We start from the raw sequence: 22,269 nt of genomic DNA on the forward strand, positions 1-22,269 counted from the left end.
GAGAGACGAAATGAGCTCCACCCGCTCAGAGCTCATTTCGTTTTGCTTTTCTGTTTACCTACTTCTATTTCCCTAGTTGTGATATACCGGAAATGAGCCACGCTCGTGGGGTCCCATCTCTGTTTCTCAATAAGTCAAACTCATTTAAGATTTTAGACTGGACGATCTCTTTGTCCAGGTTATTCCACAGGTCTATACATCTATAAGGAAAACTGTTTTTCTTGATATCCTTCAAGCAGCTTCGCTTCTTCAATTTCCTTCCGTGTCCTCTTGTTACTCTCTTATCCCACAAAAACGGATCTTGTTTGTCAATTTTATCTACTCCCATCGTGGTCCTGAACACTGCAATCATGTCGCCTCTGTTTCGCCTCTCTTCTAAGGAAGGCAAATCCAGCTTTTCCAGCCTCTCTCTGTATGACAGATCTGCCAGGCTGGGGACCATTTTGGTTGCTGTTTTTTATATTCTCTCAATCTTGTTTATATCTTTGTTTTTGTGTGGTGACCACACTACTGCTTCATATGCTAACCTGGGGTGAATCATGGCCACTATCAATTTTTTCATCATCTCCCCATCCATATAATGAAAAGCTACTCATTTATTAGTCAGAAGTTAATATGTCTCTCTAACTTTTGTTTTTTTTCTATGTGAGGAAGAAGGAACCAAAGGCAATGAGCCTGCAAAACTTATTCCTTCCAAGAGAAAAACAGAATAAAAAAGAGAGCCAAATTCAAGATCCATTCATTTCGAGATGCCTGGACACACTACGTTTGAAAGACTGGAGATCATAGGAAGCAGGAAATACAGACAGAGGGAGACAGTTCCAGAGTTGGCCTGTTGCATAAATGAAGGACTGGGAGTAATGGTTAACTCTTGCATTCGAGAGTTGGAAAGAAAAGGGGTGAGAGTTTGCTGCTAGACGGGTGCTACGCGCCTGTCGTAGAGGTGGAGGAATGCATGCAGACAGTTCAGAGGAACAGAGACCATTGAAGTAGCAATAGAAAAGAGATAAGGATGCAACAGTGCGGCGAAGAGATAGAGGTTGAAGGGAATCAGTATGAGGGGGAGAGTTAATGAGATGAAAAGCCTTTGACTCCACCCTATTGAGAAGAGCTGTATGTGGGGAGCCTCCCCACACATGAGAGTTGTACTCCATGCAGGAGCGGATAAAACCCCTGTATAGAGTCAACAATTGTGCAGGGGTAAAGTAGGAACGGAGTCGGCTTAGCACATCTAATCTCTTGGAAGCAGATTTTACAAGAGATGTAACATGATCTTTCCAAGATAAGTCCCGAGTAAATGAAATCCCAAGCATGTTCAACGATGATGCAGGATTAAGCTGGATGTTATTAAACATTAGTGGGTATACCTGTTGAAGATTTTGTCGGGTTGATAGGTGCAAAAACTGATTCTTTGATACATTAAAAATAACCAGATTATTTTTACACCATTCAGAGATACGAGCCAAGTCAGGCATTAGGTGTACCATAACCTCATCCCTTGTTTGTTGAAGTAACTGCTGAGATGGACGTTGTGGGAATCGAATGGAAAGGTGAAAGGTGGAGTCATCAGTGTATGAGTGGATAGGGTTAGATGTACAGCTTAGAAGGTCATTGACGAATGAAAGGAATAGAGTTGGTGATAGGACAGAGCCTTGAGGAACACCACTGTTAATAGATCTAGGAGAAGAATGATGGCTGTCTACAAAAGCGGCTATAGAACGACCAGAAAGGAAACTAGAGATGAAGGCATAGATAGAAGGATAGAAACTGTGAGAGGGTAGTTTCGAAATTAAAGGTTTATGCCTGACTCGAAGGAAAGCCTTTGAGATGTCAAGTGCAATGGCAAAGCTTTTGCCAAAGTCCCGAAAGGAGGATGACCAGGAGTCTGAAAAGTACGTGAGAAGATCGCCTGTGGAGCATCCCTGACGTAACCCATACTGACGATCAGGAAGGAGGTTGTGATAGGAAAGTTGCTTTAAAATTTTTCTATTAAGAATAGACTTGAAAACTTTTGAGATACAGGACGTTAAAGCAATTGGACGATAGTTAGAGGGTTGGGAATGGTCACCCTTCTTTGGGACTGGCTGAATCAGAGCAAACTTCCAGCAAGAAGGAAAGCTAGAAGTTGATAGACAAAGGCGAAAGAGTTTGCCTAGGCAGGGTGTAAGCACGGAAGCACAGTTCTTGAGAACAACAGGAGGGACTCCATCAGGCCCATATGCTTTATTAGTACTGAGGCCTGTGATGGCAGAAAATACATCAGCTGAAGAAATTTTAATGTTAGCCATGGGGAAGTCAGAGGGGGGGAAGTGATGGAGGAACAGCACTGGAATCGTCTAAGGTGGAACTGCAGGAGAAAGTCTGAGCAAAGAGATCTGTTTTATCAGTAGAAGAAATAGCTACAGAACCATCAGAGTAGAAAAGAGGAGGGAAGGATGATGAGGTAAAGTTGTTAGAAAGGTTTCTGGCAAGGTGCCAGAAGGAGCAGGAAGAATTCGAGTTTGAGAGTTGAGAAGCATTTTGTACAGATGAAATTATTTTTAGCAGAGCGAAGAACAGACTTAGCACGATTCCGGGCAGAAACGTATAAAAGATGTGTTTCAGGGGCGGGTTGGCTCTGGTACCTTTTATAAGCCCTCTCCTTGTTGCAGACAGCGTTAGAACAAGTGTGATTAAACCAAGGCTTTCGTGCATTAGTCAAAGGATTTGAGAAAGGAATGTATGCTTCCATGCCCGAGAGAATAACCTCTGTAATGTGCAAGGCACACCCAGATGGCTCCCGGCCATGGAAGCAATAATCATTTCAGGGAAAATCAAAGTAGTACTGCCTGAGGGCCTCCCAATCTGCAGCTCCAAAGTGCCAGAGACGACGTTTCACTGGAGGGTCCGCAGGCCGTACCGGAGCGATAGGATAGGTTAAGGTGATAAGGTTGTGATCGGAGGAGCCCAGTGGAGAGAAAAAATTAACAGTGTAAGCAGAAGGATTAGTTGTGAGGAAGAGGTCAAGTATGTTGGAGCTCTCTCCAAGGTGGTCAGGGATACGAGTAGGGTGCTGCACAAGCTGCTCTAGGTCATTAAGGATAGAAAAGGTGTAGACTTGTTCACCAGGTGGATCAGTGAAAGGAGAGGAGAGCCAGAGGTGGTGGTGAACATTGAAATCTCCTAGAATGGAGATTTCAGAGAAAGGAGAAATGGATAGAATGTGTTCCATTGTAGAAATTAGATTGTCAAAGAATTTTTGATAGTCAGTAGAATTAGGAGATAGGGAAACAGCACAGATATATTTAGTCAGAGAATGACAGGTAAGCCGAAGCCTGGGTGTAGAGAATTCAGAAGAATCGTGTTCAGGAACACGGGAGCAAGATAAGTTGTTGCGTATATATACACAACAGCCACCTTTGTCATTGAAATGAGTATAGAAAATGTAGGAGGATACAGAAAAGGGTCTGCTGTCAGTTATCTCAGACAGCTGAGTCTCAGTTAGAAAAAAGAAGGTGAGGTTTAGAGAAGGAGAGGTGGTGCTCAATAGAGCGAAAGTTAGAGGAAAGGCCACGAATGTTGCAGAAACGAAGAAGAAGAGAGTCAGACAGTGGTTCCAGACTTTTGAGTTGTCACCGGGAGAGGAGTAGAAAGTGGAGGCATTTATCCCCCCCCCCGGGACTCCAAGGCTATATTATTCGACGCCATTTTTCAAAATTTTGAAAAGGAAGTGTGGTGCATACTGTGCATGTAGTTTGGTGTTGATAGTTAGAGAAACTTGTATTGGAGAGCATGCTGGCCTGCTCTCTGTGTTACTGAGACACTGAAAAAGTTCTCTCTTGTTAATGTGTTTTTCAGGTGACAAACTGTCCTGGACCAGCACTCCCAAATCTTTCTCTTCTCTCACTTTTGTGATTAGTTCATTACCCATCAAATAATTCAGTGATGGCCTCTTGGTACTTTTACCCATTTCCAGTATTTTACATTTCTTTGCATTGAATTTCATTTCCCACATCTGGCTCCATTCGTGTATCCTATCCAGATCCTCCTGCAGCATTTTACAATCCTCCTTAACCTCTACCTTCCTCAAGATCTTTGCATCATCAGCAAACAGACTTGCATAACTGTTCACTCCATCTTCCATATCATTTATGTAAATCAGGAACATTACTGGCACCAACACCGAGCCCTGTGAGACTCCACTTGTTACTTCCCTTCATCCAGACATCCTATCCTTTATTACTGTCCTCATTTGTCTGTCTCTCAAAAAGTCTCTCATCCATTCCAGGAGGTTCCCCTTCAGTCCTCCTATATGCTCTAGTTTCCACATTAGTCTCTTCTGGGGTACCTTGTCGACGGCCTTCTCCAAATCTAAATACACACAATCCACCCAACTATCTCCCTCCTGAAGGACATCAATCACTCTTAAGTAAAAACTCAACAAGTTAGAAACACATGACCTTCCACGTCTGAATCCAAACTGACATTCAGCCAAAATATTCATCTCTTCCAGATATTTTACCCATCTCTTTTTCAGAGTTTTGTCACACAATTTCATGACCATGCTTGTTAGGGACACTGGTCTGTAATTCAGGGGTTCTTCCCTGTTTCCTCCCTTATAAATTGGTACCACATTTTGCCCTCTTCCATTCCTGAGGCACTTTCCCTCTTCCAGAGAACACACAGTTAAACTGTGAATCTTATCCGTCAGTTGTTCTCTGCATTCCTTCAGTACCCAATTAGAAATTCCATCTGGTCCTGGGTCTTTCCTTACATCTTGAGTTTCCAGTAATTTATACACTTCCTGTACTTCCAATTTTATATCTTTTATCGCTATATTTCTAGTCACTCTCTCTCCTTCCACAAACTCCTTTTCCTTAGTGAAAACTGATTGGAAACATTTGTTCATTATTTCTGCTTGCATTGCCGCATCTTTATAAACCTCTCACTCTGCTTTCAGTTTGGTGATTCCTTCCTTTTGTTTCAGTTTACCGTTGCCAGATCTATAAAACAGAGTGAGTTCATCCTTACATTTGTCTATTATACCTTTTTCAAAATTCCTTTCTTCCTCCCTACGTGTTCTTGTGTATTCGTTTCTAGTTCTTTTATATTCTTCCTTTGTCTTGTTGTTACCTCTTATTCTCCAGTTGTTCCACGCCATGTCTCTCTCTTTTTTTGCTGTCATACACCTTCTATTAAACTACTCCTTTTTCCTGTTTTCTTTCCCCCTAACTCGTGTCACAAATTTTTCCACCCCCAAATTATAGAGGCCTAGATAAATATCCCACTTCCTCTGTATCTCTCTTGTTTCTCTGAATTTTCTCCAATCTGCATTTTCCAAAAATTTTCACAGTCCTGTAAAGATTGCTTTCCCAAAGTTGTATCTTCCCTGCCTATAAAGTTTGTCTCTTGGCTCGACGTTCCCTGTTATCATCTGGAACTCAGTGACCACATGATCACTTTTTCCAATAGGACACAGATATTTCAAGGATTCTCTTACATCGGGTTCTTTGGTTAATAGTAAATCTGGTCCTGCTGGTGTGTCCTCTCCTCGGAACCATGTCTCTTCTTTGACCCATTGTGTCATCACATTGTTCATTGTTATATTTAATAATATAGTGCCCCATGAATCTTCACAGCCTCCTGAGTCTCATTCCTCCCAGTTCACCTCTTTACAATTGAAGTCACCCATTAAAATTATACAGTATTGTTGCTTTTCTCGATCTCTTTCTGCAAATAACTAGCCATGTCTGACAACATTTCCTGGTATTCATCATCACTCCACGCTCTTGTCTTAGGGGAACATACACTACCACCATATCTCTCTTGCTATTCTCTCCAGTTTCTAATTTCATATTTATCACTTCGACCCTGCCTTCTCCCTTTTCCCCGGTATCTACCTTTATGTTGTTCTTCACTGCTATCATCACTCTTCCTGTTTTTTCTTTTCTGTCTCTTCTCCACAGTTTGTATTTACCATTTCCCATATGAACATCAATATCTTCTCTTAACTTGGTCTCTACAAAGTACATAACATCAGGTTCATGTACCCTCAAAAGATCGTTGATTTCTAGCCTTGCCGATATTAAACCATGAACATTAGTATATGCCACCTTCACATTATTTTGATGTATTTATACCCTCTTTTCTCCTTCTCTCCTTCTGTACCACTTCCTTTATTTCTGATCCATGACTCTCCAATATAACACTGTCTTCTCTTCCTCCGTTCTCTGTTCATTTTTTACCTTTGCTTCCATTGCTAACTCCTTTATTTTAGCTCATTCTTTCCCATTTGCATCTCTCCTTATCCAAACATTTTTGAACCCTTCCTTCTGTGATAATTTCCATGTTCTACTCAAAATTTCGTTTACTGTTGCCTGGGACTTAAACTTTACCTTCAGTGACCTTGCCCCTCCTTCCTCATACTTTCCTAACCTAAACACCTCTTCAGTCTCTTCTTGAGCTTCATTGTTTTCCTTCATGACTGCTGATATTTTTTCTTTATCCTTACTCAGTTCTTCTGTTTCTCTTTCTGATCTTATTGTCATACATTTTTCTTTAACTCTTGAAATTATTACACATTTTTTCTTATCTTCTACATCCCTAACTAAAGATTCTCTGCTTCTCAGTGCCCTAACCACTTCCCTCTCTACCTTTTCCTTGCTTTGTTGTTCTATAATCTCTTTCAGATTTACATTTCCTTCTTCATGAATTTTCTTCCCCCCCCTGTGTTGCTCCTTGATTTCTTTAATGTGCTCGTCCTGTGTTCTTGATTTGGATTCATGCTGGATTCATACTCATCTAGCTTGCTTTTCATCCTATCCCTTTCTTCTTCCAACCTCTTATTCTCCCTTTTAAGCTGTTTTATTTCATTTGAGGCAGATTCATTGCTCACTTTTAATTCTGAAACTTCTCTTTCTTGTTTGTCACAGCTTGTACAAATTTTTTCCAGTTTATTCCGTAGAATTTTGATTTAGTTTTTCTGCTCTATGGTCCGTTCCTGTAACTCTCTAATTACAGTAATCACTCCAATATCCGACGTAATAGAGCCATGGGTAGGTCCGGATATTGGTTCTGTCCGGATATTGGGCCCCAGCTTATGGACTTGTACTTATGGACCCTAACTCAGAGAAACACCTATACAACTCCCTCTGGACATGCATAACACCTATTTAAGACCCAAATCACACCAATAAGGCACATAAATGACTGAAATAAATGCAAAAGAAACATAAAATGAGGGTTTAGAAGTAGGTTCATACAATAATAAACATTCTGGTGACTGGCTTCTGGACTGGTACTTATGGACCCTTACCTAGGCTAACTCAGAAAAACACCTTCCTACTGCACATGCATAGCTTCTGACACCCTATTCACACCAATAAAGGACATTAAAGAGTGAAATGAGGTAAGTATAGTTTGGAAAAAAATACAGTATGAAACATTCTTATGTCCGGATAGTGGGGATGTTCGGATATTGGGCGTCCGGATATTAGAGTGATTACTGTCCATACGTTTTTTATCTCCTGGACATTCCTCTCCGCTATTTTTTCTACTTCTGCTACTGTTGTTTAGTTCATCTTAATACAGTAACTCCTCCAATATCCGGATCAATAGAGCCATAGGCAGGTCCGGATAGTGGTCCTGTCCGGATATTGGGCCCCAGCTTATGGACTAGTACTTACGGACCCTAACTCTGAAAAACACCTACACAACTCCCTCTGGACATGCATAGCACCTATTTAAGACCCAAATCACACCAATAAGGGACATAAAAGACTGAAATAAATGCAAAAGAACCATAAAATGAGGTTTTAGAGGTGAGTTTATACAATATTAAACATTCTGGGTACTTACAAGTCCCTTGGTCTTGGACTGGTTTGAACCGCCAGTTTGCAGTCCACAGTTAATCCTCTGCACTCTAAATTCTAATTTCTTAACACTGCACAACACTGTAAATTCCTGTGTGTTCTAGTGGCAAGGTATTGCAGTTTATTCACTGTTTATTCACAAAAAACAAGCACCTGTGGCTTGCACTGTTATGAGTATCTGCTCTCCATCGGAGTTAAGCTGTGACTGTTGATGTTGGTGGGGTAACAGAGTTGCCAGATCGCAACAGCCACATTACCAATCTCCTCAACTTTCATTGTCAAATATAACTTTTCATTACCAAATTCGTAAAGCTAGCATATATTCTTCACTAATTATATATACAAGTGGAAATACATGTAATCACTCTCCTTATAACTAACACCATGTTGATTATTTTCACACTATGTAGGGTAGCAGATTAATCAGAGAGAGCAAACAATCCACCATCTCCATCCTGTGTATCCTCATACATGTGAAAAATCCATTTGGTAATGCATTATTCTAATGCATTACCAAACGAATTTTTCATTACCAAATTGGCCCACACTTGGTAATGAAAAATACCAAATGGCAACCTGACAGGGGAGGGGGGAGTGGGAAGAGAGGAAGGGGTGAAGGGACCATGGTGTAACAGCTGTTTGGCGCCAGGCGGGAATTTCAAATTATGGGAAGGAAAAAAGTCAGATTTTTTTCGAATTTTTTGCAGTTTTTGGCCCATTTTGGGAATATTGGATCCCAGGAGGATTATGTCCGGTTAGTGGGGATGTTCGGATATTGGGCGTTCGGATATTAGAGGGATTACTGTACTTCCATTTCCCACATCCCCTTGAGTGAAGCCCTCAAACTCTTTCTCGCCAGTCGTAAACAAAGCACCGTCCCTTTCCGCCATGATGCAGCCATGTGGAGACTTTCTATTTCCACTATGTCATGTTGTTTTTATGACCGAAACCATGGTTTTTCTTAACTACTGTCTGACAGCACCACCACTGACGCACTGATTTACATAATCACAAATAACCTAGTCTCCTTTTCAGCGCTGACTCAGTGATTATTTCCCCATGATCCAGAAAGAGCTCCGCCTCTGTCGGCAACCTGTGTGTTTGTATGTCTGTGTGTTTGCATGTGTGTGTGTGTGTGTGTGTGTGTGTGTGTGTGTATTTACCTATTTGTATTTACCTATTTGTAGTATGCAGGAATTGAGCAATGCTCGTGTAGTCCTGTCTCCATATCCACATTTATCAAGTCTACCTTTACACACATGAATGTTTTTCTCATGCACCACCTCTTTGTCTGAGTCGTTCTAAATATTTAAGAATATACCTAATTGTGATATACACGGAATGTACTATGCTCGTGGGTTTCCGTCGCTGTTTCTCAATAAGTCGAATTTAACTTTAAACTCGTTTAAGTTTTTAGACTGGACGATCTCTTTGTCCAGGCTATTCCATAAGTCTATACTTCTGTAAGGAAAGCTATATTTCTTGATAGCCTTCAAGCAGCTTGACTTTTTCAATTTCATTCCATGTCCTCTTGTTGCTCTCTTATCCCATACAAACAGATCTTCTTTGTCAATTTTATCGACTCCCACCATGGTCCTGAACACCGCAATCATGTCTCCCCTCTTTCTCCTTTCCTCTAACGAAGGCAAATCCAGTTTTTCCAGCCTCTCTCTGTATGACAGGTCTGTCAGACTGGGGACCATCTTGGTTGCTGTTCTTTGTATTCTCTCAATCTTGTTTATATCTTTCTTTTTGTGTGGGGACCACACTACCGCTGCATATTCTAACCTGGGGCGGAGCATGGCCACTATCAATTTTTTCATCATTTTCTCATCCATATAATGAAATGCTACTCTTATGTTAGTCAAGAGCTTATAAGTCTTTCCAACTATCTTGTTAATGTGCTTTTCTGGTGACAAACTATCTTGGACCAGCACTCCCAAATCTTTCTCTTCTCTCCTTTTTGTGATTAATTCATTACCCAACAGATAATTCAGTGATGGTCTCCTGGTACTTTTACCCATTTCCAATATTTTACATTTCTTTACATTAAATTTCATTTCCCACGTCCGGCTCCAATTGTGTATCCTATCCAAATCCTCCTGCAGTATTTTACAATCCTCCTCAACCTCTATCTTCCTCAAGATCTTTACAGCATCAGCAAACACACTCGCATAACTGTTCACTCCATCTACCATATCATTTACGTAAATCAGGAACATTACTGGCGCCAACACTGAGCCTTGAGGGACTCCACTTGTTACTTCCCTCCATCCAGACATCTTTTCCTTTATTACTGTCCTCATTTTTCTGTCTCTCAAAAAGTTTCTCATCCATTCCAGAAGTTTCCCCTTTAGTCCTCCTATATATTCTAGTTTCCACATTAGTCTCTTATGAGGTACCTTGTCAAAGGCCTTCTCTAAGTCTAAGTACACACAATCCACCCAACCATCTCTCTCCTGTACCACATCAATCGCTTTTGAGTAAAAGCTCAACAAGTTTGAAACACATGACCTTCCACTTCTGAATCCAAACTGACATTCAGCCAAAATATTCATCTCTTCCAGATATTTTATCCATCTGTCTTTCAGGATTCTCTCACACAATTTTGCGACCATGCTGGTTAGAGACACTGGTCTATAATTCAGGGGTTCTTCCCTGTTTCCTCCCTTGTAAATTGGTACCACATTTGCCCTCTTCCATTCTTTTGGCACTTTCCCCTCTTCCAGTGAGCATACAATTAAGCTGTGAATTTTATCCGCCAGTTGTTCTCTGCATTCCTTCAGTACCCAATTAGAAATTCCATCAGGTCCTGGGGCTTTCCTTACATTTTGAGTTTCCAGTAATTTATACACTTCCTGCACATCCACTTTTATATCTTTCATCACCGGAACATTTCTAATCACTCCCTCCCCTTCCACAAGCTCCTTTTCTTTAGTGAAAACCGACTGGAAACGTTTGTTTATTATTTCTGCTTGCATTGCCGCATCCTTAAAGACCTCTCCATCTACTTTCAACTTGGTGATTCCTTCCTTTTGTTTCAGTTTGCCATTAACAAATCTATAAAACAGTTTGGGTTCATCCTTGCATTTGTCAATTATACCTTTTTCAAAATTCCTTTCTTCTTCCCTACATATTCTTGTGTATTCGTTTCTTGTTCTTTTATATTCTTCCTTTGTTCTGTCGTTACCTCTCTTTCTCCAATTGTTCCACGCCTTATCTCTCTTTTTTTTTGGCTGTCATACACCTTCTATTAAACCACTCCTTTTTCCTGTTTTCTTTCCCTCTTACTCTTGGTACAAATTTTTCCACTCCCAAATTATAGAGGTCTAGAAAGATATCCCACTTCCTCTGTATCTCTCTTGTTTCTCTGAATTTTCTCCAATCCGCATTTTCAAAAAAGTTTCTCAATTCTGTAAAATTTGCTTTGCCAAAGTTGTATCTTCCCTGTCTATGAAGCTCGTCTCTTGGCTCAACGTTTCCTATTAACATCTGGAACTCAGTGACCACGTGATCACTTTTTCCCAAAAGGACAGAGATATTCCAATGATTCTGTTACATCGGGTTCTTTGGTGAACAGTAAATCTAACCTTGTTGGTGTGTCCTCACCTCGAAACCGTGTCTCTTCTTTGACCCACTGCGTCATCACATTATTCAAACGGCCATACCACGTTGAGTACACCGCTTCCCGTCCGATCAGCGAAGTTAAGCAACGTTGGGTCTGGTTAGTACTTGGATGGGTGACCGCCTGGGAACACCAGATGCTGTTGGCATCCCTACGTGTCAAGTGGGGTTGGTGGAGGATTAGTGTCCCTCCCTGTAAAACAAGTAACTCTAAGCCCTTGGCCACCCCGTGTGGGATACATGGCGTCTGGCAATGAATGAATGGATGAATATTTAATAACATAGTACCCCACGAATCCTCGCCGCCTCCCGAGTACCATTCCTCCCAGTTCACCTCTTTACAATTAAAATCACCCACCAAAATTATATTATTGCTTTTCTCAATTATTTTTTGCAAGTAGCTAGCCATATTTGAAAACATCTCATGGTATTCGTCATCCTTCCATGCTCTCGTCTTTGGGGGAACATACACTACCGCCATATCTCTCTTAACATTCTCTCCAGTTTCTAATTTCATATATATCACTTCAGCCCTGCCTTCTCCCATTTCCACAGTATCTACATTTATGTTGTTCTTCACTGCTATCATCACTCCTCCTCCCTTTTTTTCTTTTCTGTCTTTTCTCCACAGTTTGTATTTACCATCTCCCAAATTAACATCAATATCTTCTCTTAATTTGGTCTCTACAAAGCACATGACATCAGGTTCATGTTCTCTCAAGAAATCATTAATTTCGATCCTTGTCGATATGAAACCATCAACATTAGTATATATCACCTTCAAATTATTTTTGACATTATTAATACCCTCTTCTCTCCTACTCTCTGTCCGTACCACTTCCTCAACTTCTGATCTTTCACAACCATCCCCCCTAGTTTCCTTCACTTCTATTTCCTTAAATACCATTTCCTTACTTTCATATCCAATACTCTCCAAAAAAAAGTATTACGTTCTTCCTCTGTCCTCTTATCATTTTTTTCCTTTACTTCTTCCTTTAATGATTTTAAAACTTCTCTTTCTTCTTCATTCAGATCTTTTCTTATTATAATATTTTCCATCCCCGCCTCTTTGCTTAATTTCCAGGTCACTTTAAGTATCTCATTTATTACACTTTCTGATGTAAACTTGACTCTCATTGGTCTTGTTTCCCCTTTCTTATAAGGCCCTATCCTCCTTACTTCCTCAATTTCTTTTACCCACTTGTCTCCTTCGGGGTCAATCTTGCCTAATATTCCTCTCATCATGTTCGTGTCTCTCTCGAGTCTTGCGAACGTAACCTTTTCTTCCTCTTCCCTGTTTCCAAATACTACCACACATCTGTTCCTTTCTACAGTTTCTCTCACTATTTTCTCTTTTTTCTTCAGTATTTTCACTACATTTTCTCCCATTTCTTTCTTGTTCATTTCCCTTTCTTCCTGGATGATCTCTCTTAAGCTGACCACTTCTTTCTGTTCTTCTTCTACGTGTGCCCACTTTGCCTTGTGTTCTTCTAGTACATTACTCACCTTCTCCGTTTTATTAGTACTCTCTTCAAGTTTCCTCCTCAGTTCAACATTTTCCCTCTTCAAATTCTTAATCTCTTCATTGGCTGTTTCGTTGGACTGGATTAGACTCTGTATGGTGGTTTCCATATTTCCTGACACATCCTTTATCACTAGATTCTCTACTTTTTTTTCGAGTTCACTAATCCTCATAATTAATGTTTTCACCAGGTCCATGACATTAGTATTAGCATCAAATCCTTGAAATTCCATTCCCTCATTGTTTACATTTTCGGCCATCTTTAACGTACCGGTCAAGTACCTAAACAGCTGTTACCGAATAAGCCACAAACATTCATGTATACTATTGCCAACAAATCTTTACATTTTTGGTAGTCTACCAACTTTCATTATTTTAAATTTAAAGAAAGACCCTAGGAGACAGGACAGACAAAATTCCTGGAACTACTCAAGGTTAGGAGCGATGCCTGGGACGACCTCTCTCTCCGGCGGTTCGTGTGTGTGTGTGTGTGTGTGTGTGTGTGTGTTTGTGTGTGTGTTCTTACCTAATTGTATCTTTACTGGAATGAGTCAAGCTCATACTGTCCCATGTCTTAAACCATATTTATCATACATATCCTTAAATTTGTGAATTGTTTTGGCACACACTATTTCATTCGGTAGTGCATTCCATTGACCAATTGCTCTGTTTGGGAAACTGAATTTCCTTACGTCTTTATCACCTCTCTTCTTATCCAGTTTTTTGTAGTGTCCTCTTGCTGATGCTTCCCCATATGTTAAGTAATCATTTATGTCTATTTTCTCCTTCCCTGATATGCGTTTATATAGCATTATCATGTCATCTCTTTTCCTTCTTTCCTGTAGTGTTGGTAGATTCAGTTTATTTAGTCTTTCTTCATAGTTTAGATCCCTTAAGCTTGGTATCCATCTTGTAGCAGCTCTTTGAACTTTTTCAATCTTGTCTATGTGTTTTTTGAGATGAGGACTCCAGACTACTGATGCATACTCCAGGGTTGGTCTGATGAATGATGTTTTTATCTTTCTTAGCATGTCTTCATTTATGTATGTGTGTGTGTGTGTGTATTTACCTATTTGTAGTATACAGGAATTGAGCAATGCTCGTGTTGTCCTGTCTCCATATCCACATTTATCAAGTCTACCTTTACACACATGAATGTTTTTCTCATGCACCACCTCTTTGTCTAAGTCGTTCCAAATATTTAAGAATATACCTAATTGTGATATACACGGAATGTACTATGCTCGTGGGTTTCCGTCGCTGTTTCTCAATAAGTCGAATTTAACTTTAAACTCGTTTAAGTTTTTAGACTGGACGATCTCTTTGTCCAGGCTATTCCATAAGTCTATACTTCTGTAAGGAAAGCTATATTTCTTGATAGCCTTCAAGCAGCTTGACTTTTTCAATTTCATTCCATGTCCTCTTGTTGCTCTCTTATCCCATACAAACAGATCTTCTTTGTCAATTTTATCTACTCCCACCATGGTCCTGAACACCGCAATCATGTCTCTCCTCTTTCTCCTTTCCTCTAACGAAGGCAAATCCAGTTTTTCCAGCCTCTCTCTGTATGACAGGTCTGTCAGACTGGGGACCATCTTGGTTGCTGTTCTTTGTATTCTCTCAATCTTGTTTATATCTTTCTTTTTGTGTGGGGACCACACTACCGCTGCATATTCTAACCTGGGGCGGATCATGGCCACTATCAATTTTTTCATCATTTCCTTATCCATATAATGAAATGCTACTCTTATGTTAGTCAAGAGCTTATAAGGCTCTCCAACTATCTTGTTAATGTGCTTTTCTGGTGACAAACTATCTTGGACCAGCACTCCCAAATCTTTCTCTTCTCTCCTTTTTGTGATTAATTCATTACCCAACAAATAATTCAGTGATGGTCTCCTGGTACTTTTACCCATTTCCAATATTTTACATTTCTTTACATTAAATTTCATTTCCCACATCCGGCTCCAATTGTGTATCCTATCCAAATCCTCCTGCAGTATTTTACAATCCTCCTCAACCTCTATCTTCCTCAAGATCTTTACATCATCAGCAAACACACTCGCATAACTGTTCACTCCATCTACCATATCATTTACGTAAATCAGGAACATTACTGGCGCCAACACTGAGCCTTGAGGGACTCCACTTGTTACTTCCCTCCATCCAGACATCTTTTCCTTTATTACTGTCCTCATTTTTCTGTCTCTCAAAAAGTCTCTCATCCATTCCAGAAGTTTCCCCTTTAGTCCTCCTATATACATTCTAGTTTCCACATTAGTCTCTTATGATGTACCTTGTCAAAGGCCTTCTCTTAGTCTAAGTACACACAATCCACCCAACCATCTCTCCTGTACCACATCAGTCGCTCTTGAGTAAAAGCTCAACAAGTTTGAAACACATGACCTTCCACTTCTGAATCCAAACTGACATTCAGCCAAAATATTCATCTCTTCCAGATATTTTATCCATCTGTCTTTCAGGATTCTCTCACACAATTTTGCGACCATGCTGGTTAGAGACACTGGTCTATAATTCAGGGGTTCTTCCCTGTTTCCTTCCTTGAAAATTGGTACCACATTTGCCCTCTTCCATTCTTTTGGCACTTTCCCCTCTTCCAGTGAGCATACAATTAAGCTGTGAATTTTATCCGCCAGTTGTTCTCTGCATTCCTTCAGTACCCAATTAGAAATTCCATCAGGTCCTGGGGCTTTCCTTACATCTTGAGTTTCCAGTAATTTATACACTTCCTGTACCTCCACTTTTATATCTTTCATCACCGGAACATTTCTAATCACTCCCTCCCCTTCCACAAGCTCCTTTTCTTTAGTGAAAACTGACTGGAAACGTTTGTTCATTATTTCTGCTTGCATTGCCGCATCCTTAAAGACCTCTCCTTCTACTTTCAGCTTGGTGATTCCTTTCTTTTGTTTCAGTTTGTCATTAACAAATCTATAAAACAGTTTGGGTTCATCCTTGCATTTGTCAATTATACCTTTTTCAAAATTCCTTTCTTCTTCTCTACGTATTCTTGTGTATTCATTTCTGATTGTTGTATATTCTTCCTTTGTTCTCTTGTTACCTCTCTTTCTCCAATTGTTCCACGCCTTATCTCTCTCTTTTTTTGCTATCACACACCTTCTATTAAACCACTCCTTTTTCCTGTTTTCTTTCCCTCTTACTCTTGGTACAAATTTTTCCACTCCCAAATTATAGAGGTCTAGAAAGATATCCCACTTCCTCTGTATCTCTCTTGTTTCTCTGAATTTTCTCCAATCCGCATTTTCAAAAAAGTTTCTCAATCCTGTAAAATTTGCTTTGCCAAAGTTGTATCTTCCCTGTCTATGAAGCTCGTCTCTTGGCTCGACGTTTCCTATTAACATCTGGAACTCAGTGACCACGTGATCACTTTTTCCCAAAGGACAGAGATATTCCAATGATTCTATTACATCGGGTTCTTTGGTGAACAGTAAATCCAACCTTGCTGGTGTGTCCTCACCTCGAAACCGTGTGTCTTCTTTGACCCATTGCGTCATCACATTATTCATTATTATATTTAAAAACATAGTGCCCCATGAATCCTCGCCGCCTCCCGAGTACCATTCCTCCCAGTTCACCTCTTTACAATTAAAGTCACCCACCAAAATTATATTATTGCTTTTCTCAATTATTTTTTGCAAGTAGCTAGCCATATCTGACAACATCTCATGGTATTCGTCATCCTTCCATGCTCTCGTCTTTGGGGGAACATACACTACCGCCATATCTCTCTTAACATTCTCTCCAGTTTCTAATTTCATATATATCACTTCAGCCCTGCCTTCTCCCATTTCCACAGTATCTACATTTATGTTGTTCTTCACTGCTATCATCACTCCTCCTCCCTTTTTTTCTTTTCTGTCTTTTCTCCATAGTTTGTATTTACCATCTCCCAAATGAACATCAATATCTTCTCTTAATTTGGTGTCTACAAAGCACATGACATCAGGTTCATGTTCTCTCAAGAAATCATTAATTTCGATCCTTGTCGATATGAAACCATCAACATTAGTATTTATCACCTTCAAATTATTTTTGACGTTTTTAATACCCTCTTCTCTCCTACTCTCTATCCGTACCACTTCCTCAACTTCTGATCTTTCACAACCATCCCCCCTAGTTTCCTTCACTTCTATTTCCTTAAATACCATTTCCTTACTTTCATATCCAATACTCTCCAAAAAAAAGTATTACGTTCTTCCTCTGTCCTCTTATCCTTTTTTTCCTTTACTTCTTCCTTTAATGATTTTAAAACTTCTTTTTCTTCTTCATTCAGATCTTTTCTTATTATAATATTTTCCATCCCCGCCTCTTTGCTTAATTTCCAGGTCACTTTAAGTATCTCATTTATTACACTTTCTGATGTAAACTTACCTCTCATTTGTCTTGTTTCCCCTTTCTTATAAGGCCCTATCCTCCTTACTTCCTCAATTTCTTTTACCCACTTGTCTCCTTCGGGGTCAATCTTGCCTAATATTCCTCTCACCATGTTCGTGTCTCTCTCGAGTCTTATGAACCTAACCTTTTCTTCCTCTTCCCTGTTTCCAAATACTACCACACATCTGTTCCTTTCTACAGTTTCTCTCACTATTTTCTCCTTTTTCTTCAGTATTTTCACTACATTTTCTTCCATTTCTTTCTTGTTCATTTCCCTTTCTTCCTGGATGATCTCTCTTAAGCTGACCACTTCTTTCTGTTCTTCTTCTACGTGTGCCCACTTTGCCTTATGTTCTTCTAATACATTACTCACCTTCTCCGTTTTATTAGTACTCTCTTCTAGTTTCCTCCTCAGTTTTTACAGAAAATAATTTTGAGAGGGACTATGTGGAAGATGCATGCCCACACATATTACCAGATATACAAATATCAGAAAAAGAAATACAGGAGATAAGTAAATTAGACAAAGGAAAAGCAAATGGTCCTGATGAAATTTCATGTTGGGTGCTACATGAATGTGCAAGGGAGTTAAGTAAACCATTATCCTTAATTTTCAAGAAATCCTTGAGACAAGATACCTTTGGAAGAAAGCAAACATTGTTCCCTTATTCAAGAAAGGGTATAGACAAAATTCACTCAACTACCGACCACTATCACTGACCAGTGTTGTAAGCAAGGTACCGGTATTAGAAAAGCTGATAAGAAAAGTTTGGGCAAATCATCTAGAAGAACACAATATGATAACAGAAAGACAGTTTGGTTTCAGAAAGGGAAAAATCATGTGTTATTAATTTGTTAAGCTACTATGATAGAGTAACAGAAACATTACAGAACAGAGAAGGATGGGTGGACAGTATCTATTTAGATTTCAAGACAGAGTACCGCACCAAAGACTTTTATGGAAACTGTACCATCAAGGAGGAATCTGAGGCAAACTGTATCAGCTCTGGCACCAATCATGTTTTTAGTGTATATAAATGATATAGACAGCAACATTGGAAATGAAAGCTATGTAAATATGTTTGCTGATGATGCAAAAATACAAAGAAAGATTACGAATGCAGACTCTTGCAGAAAGCTAAAAGAAGAATTAAATAAACTTCACGAATGGAGCAATACCTGGTAAATGGAATTCAATGAGGACAAGTGTCATGTAATCAAGTTTGGTAAAAATGGAAAAAAACCTGATTGGGATTAAACGGTAGGAAAAAAAACCCTGCACACATCAGAAAGAGAGAAGGACCTAGGTGTGATTATTAATAACAGACTATCTCCAGCAGACCAAATCAGTGAGAAGGTACGGAACATGTATACACTGCTTGCAAATATGAGAATAGCATTCACATACATAAATGAAGACATGCTAAGAAAGATAATAACAACATTCATCAGACCAATGCTGGAGTATGTGTCAGTAGTCTAGAGTCCTCACCTCAAAAAACACAGATCAGATTGAAAAAGTTCAAAGGGCCACTACAAGATGGGTACCAAGCTTAAGGGAACTAAGCTGAGAAGAAAGATTAGAAAAACTGAATCTGTCTACACTACGGGAAAGAGGGAAATGAGAAGACATGATTATGCTATATAAATGCATATCAGGGAAGGAGAAAATAGACATAAATGATTACATAACCTATGGGGAAGCATCAGCAAGACGACACTGCAAAAAACTGCATAAACAGAGAGGCGATAAAGATGCAAGGAAATTAATTTCCCAAATAGGGCAATTGATCAGTGGAATGCACTACCGAATGAAATAGTGTGTGCCAAAACAATTCATAAATTTTAGGATATGTATGATAAAAATGGTTTAAGGCACGGGACAGTACGAGCTTGACTCATTCCTGTAAAGATACAATTAGGTAGGTAAGCACACACACATACACACACACACACACACACACACACACACACACACGGAGCCGGAGAGAGCAGACGTCCCAGCCATCGCTGCTAACCTTGAGTAGTTTCAGGAATTTTGTCTGTCCTGTCTCCTAAGGTCTTGCTTTGAATTCAAAATAATGAAAGTTAACAGACTACCAAAAATGTAAAGATTTATTGACTAGATTGTACATGAATGTTTGTAGTTTTTTTTTGGTAACAGCTGTTTTGGTATTTAACCAACATCAAACATGGCCGAAAATATAAACAATGTGGGACTGGAATTTTAAGGATTTGATGCTAATACCAATGTCATGGACCTGGTTAAAACATTAATTATGAGGTTTAGTGAACTCGAAAAGAAAGTAGAGAATCTAGTGATAAAGGATGTGTCAGTAAATACGGAAACCACCATACAGAGTCTGATCCAGTCCAGTGAAACAGCCAATGAAGAAATTAGGAATTTGAAGCGGGAAAATGTTGAACTGAGGAGGAAACTAGAAGAGAGTACTAATAAAACGGAGAAGGTGAGTAATGTATTAGAAGAACATAAGGCAAAGTGGGCACACGTAGAAGAAGAACAGAAAGAAGTGGTCAGCTTAAGAGAGATCATCCAGGAAGAAAGGGAAATGAACAAGAAAGAAATGGAAGAAAATGTAGTGAAAATACTGAAGAAAAAAGAGAAAATAGTGAGAGAAACTGTAGAAAGGAACAGATGTGTGGTAGTATTTGGAAACAGGGAAGAGGAAGAAAAGGTTAGGTTCGTAAGACTCGAGAGAGACACGAACATGGTGAGAGGAATATTAGGCAAGATTGACCCCGAAGGAGACAAGTGGGTAAAAGAAATTGAGGAAGTAAGGAGGATAGGGCCTTACAAGAAATGAGAAACAAGACCAATGAGAGTCAAGTTTACATCAGAAAGTGTAATAAATGAGATACTTAAAGTGACCTGGAAATTAAGCAAAGAGGTGGGGATGGAAAATATTATAATAAGAAAAGATCTGAATGAAGAAGAAAGAGAAGTTTTAAAATCATTAAAGGAAGAAGTAAAGGAAAAAAATGATAAGAGGACAGAGGAAGAATTTAATACTTTTTTTTGGAGAGTATTGGATATGAAAGTAAGGAAATGGTATTTAAGGAAATAGAAGTGAAGGAAACTAAGGGGGATGGTTGTGAAAGATCAGAAGTTGAGGAAGTGGTACGGATGGAGAGTAGGAGAGAAGAGGGTATTAATAATGTTAAAAATAATTTGAAGGTGATATATACTAATGTTGATGATTTCATATCGACAAGGATCGAAATTAATGATTTCTTAAGAGAACATGAACCTGATGTCATGTACTTTGTAGAGACCAAATTAAGAGAAGATATTGATGTTCATTTGGGAGATGGTAAATACAAACTGTGGAGAAAAGACAGAAAAGAAAAAAAGGGAGGAGGAGTGATGATAGCAGTGAAGAACAACATAAATGTAGATACTGTGGAAATGGGAGAAAGCAGGGCTGAAGTGTATGAGAAAAACATTCATGTGTGTAAAGGTAGACTTGATAAATGTGGATATGGAGACAGGACAACACGAGCTTTGCTCAATTCCTGTATACTACAAATAGGTAAATACAAATAGGTAAATACACACACACACTGGTTGAAGTGGAGACTCACAACAGACTGGTTGAACGTGTACACAAACTAGAAATGGCTTTCAAAAATGAAATTGATGAAATAAAGAAGCAGATGCACTTGCAAAAGGAAGAAATAGAAAAACTAGGAAGGGAGGCCAATAAGAAAGACACAACCATCAGTGAACTAACAGTGGAATTGAGTACACTTAGGAAGAAAATGATTGAAATGGCAAGTACAGTACTCAATCACGAGAGTGTTATGGAAGAGTTCAAAAATGACACAGAGACAATTAGGCAAGTAAGCAGTCTTATAGACCAGAGCAGTGATACTGAGGAGAAGATAACACAGGTGAATGAAGCTGTGCAAAGCTACAAAATTGATGTGGAAACCACGTATGCTGAAATGGTGAAAGTCAAGAAAGACTTAGAAACAAAGGTGGAGGAAAAAAGCATTAAAAAGGAAGTGAAAAAAATAATCCAAAACAATCCAAAGTTAGTCAGAGATTCAGTAGATATTAACAAATCTATAGTAATCACTGGTATAGAGGAGGAAGAAGTAAAAAACAAGATCACAAGAGACAAAAAGGAAATGGCAAATGTAATGAGCTTACTGAAAGAAGTATCAGAGGAAATCTGTAGTAAAGACATAGAGGAACACAAAAGGTAAGGAAAATACAAGAAAAGCAAGACAAGACCTCTAAAGGCGACTTTCCAGAGTGTAAACACTGTGGAAGAGATACTAAAACATGCAAAGAATCTTATGGAAAAAGAGGAGTTCAAAAATGTATGGATAAAAAGATGCCTAACACAAGAGGAACTGGAATTAATGAAAGAGAAAAGGGAGGAAGCAAAAACAAAAATGAGGGAAGATCAGAAGAGGAGAACAAGAAAAATTTTTACAAAGTAATAGGATTGCAGGTACAAAAGTGGTACACAAACAGGATGGAATAAAAAGGAGGAAGGTAGTAGAACCATGTCATGACACGCATATAAACAAGATGATAAAGTTGATGTACTCAAATGTGGATGGAATGGTATCTAAATTACTATAGATGAATGATTATGTCAGAAAATGAACCACAAATAATATGCCTAACTGAAACAAAATTAACACCAAGAATATCCAATGACATACTAAACTTAAAGGAATACAATATATGGAGAAGAGACAGAAATTTAAAAAAAGGAGGAGGAATTATAATATTAACTAAGAAAAATCTAAAAGTCAATGAAATAAAACTAGATATACCATCACAAGTAGAACTGATTGCGGTAGAGATCAACAGTTTTCTTG

General features: G+C 39.1%; 1 non-coding gene across 1 annotated transcript; it reads left to right on the forward strand.

Annotated features, from left to right (window-relative positions):
- Nucleotides 1–11,504: 11,504 nt before the first annotated feature.
- Nucleotides 11,505–11,623, forward strand: LOC145399277 (5S ribosomal RNA). Its single transcript, XR_013897260.1, has one exon. It is a non-coding gene; the product is annotated as a 5S ribosomal RNA (ribosomal RNA).
- Nucleotides 11,624–22,269: the final 10,646 nt, after the last annotated feature.

This window comes from Coenobita brevimanus, chromosome 5, assembly GCF_032717465.1.
Source record: "Coenobita brevimanus isolate Jiangsu-jjx chromosome 5, ASM3271746v2, whole genome shotgun sequence".
Classification (NCBI taxonomy): domain Eukaryota; kingdom Metazoa; phylum Arthropoda; class Malacostraca; order Decapoda; family Coenobitidae; genus Coenobita; species Coenobita brevimanus.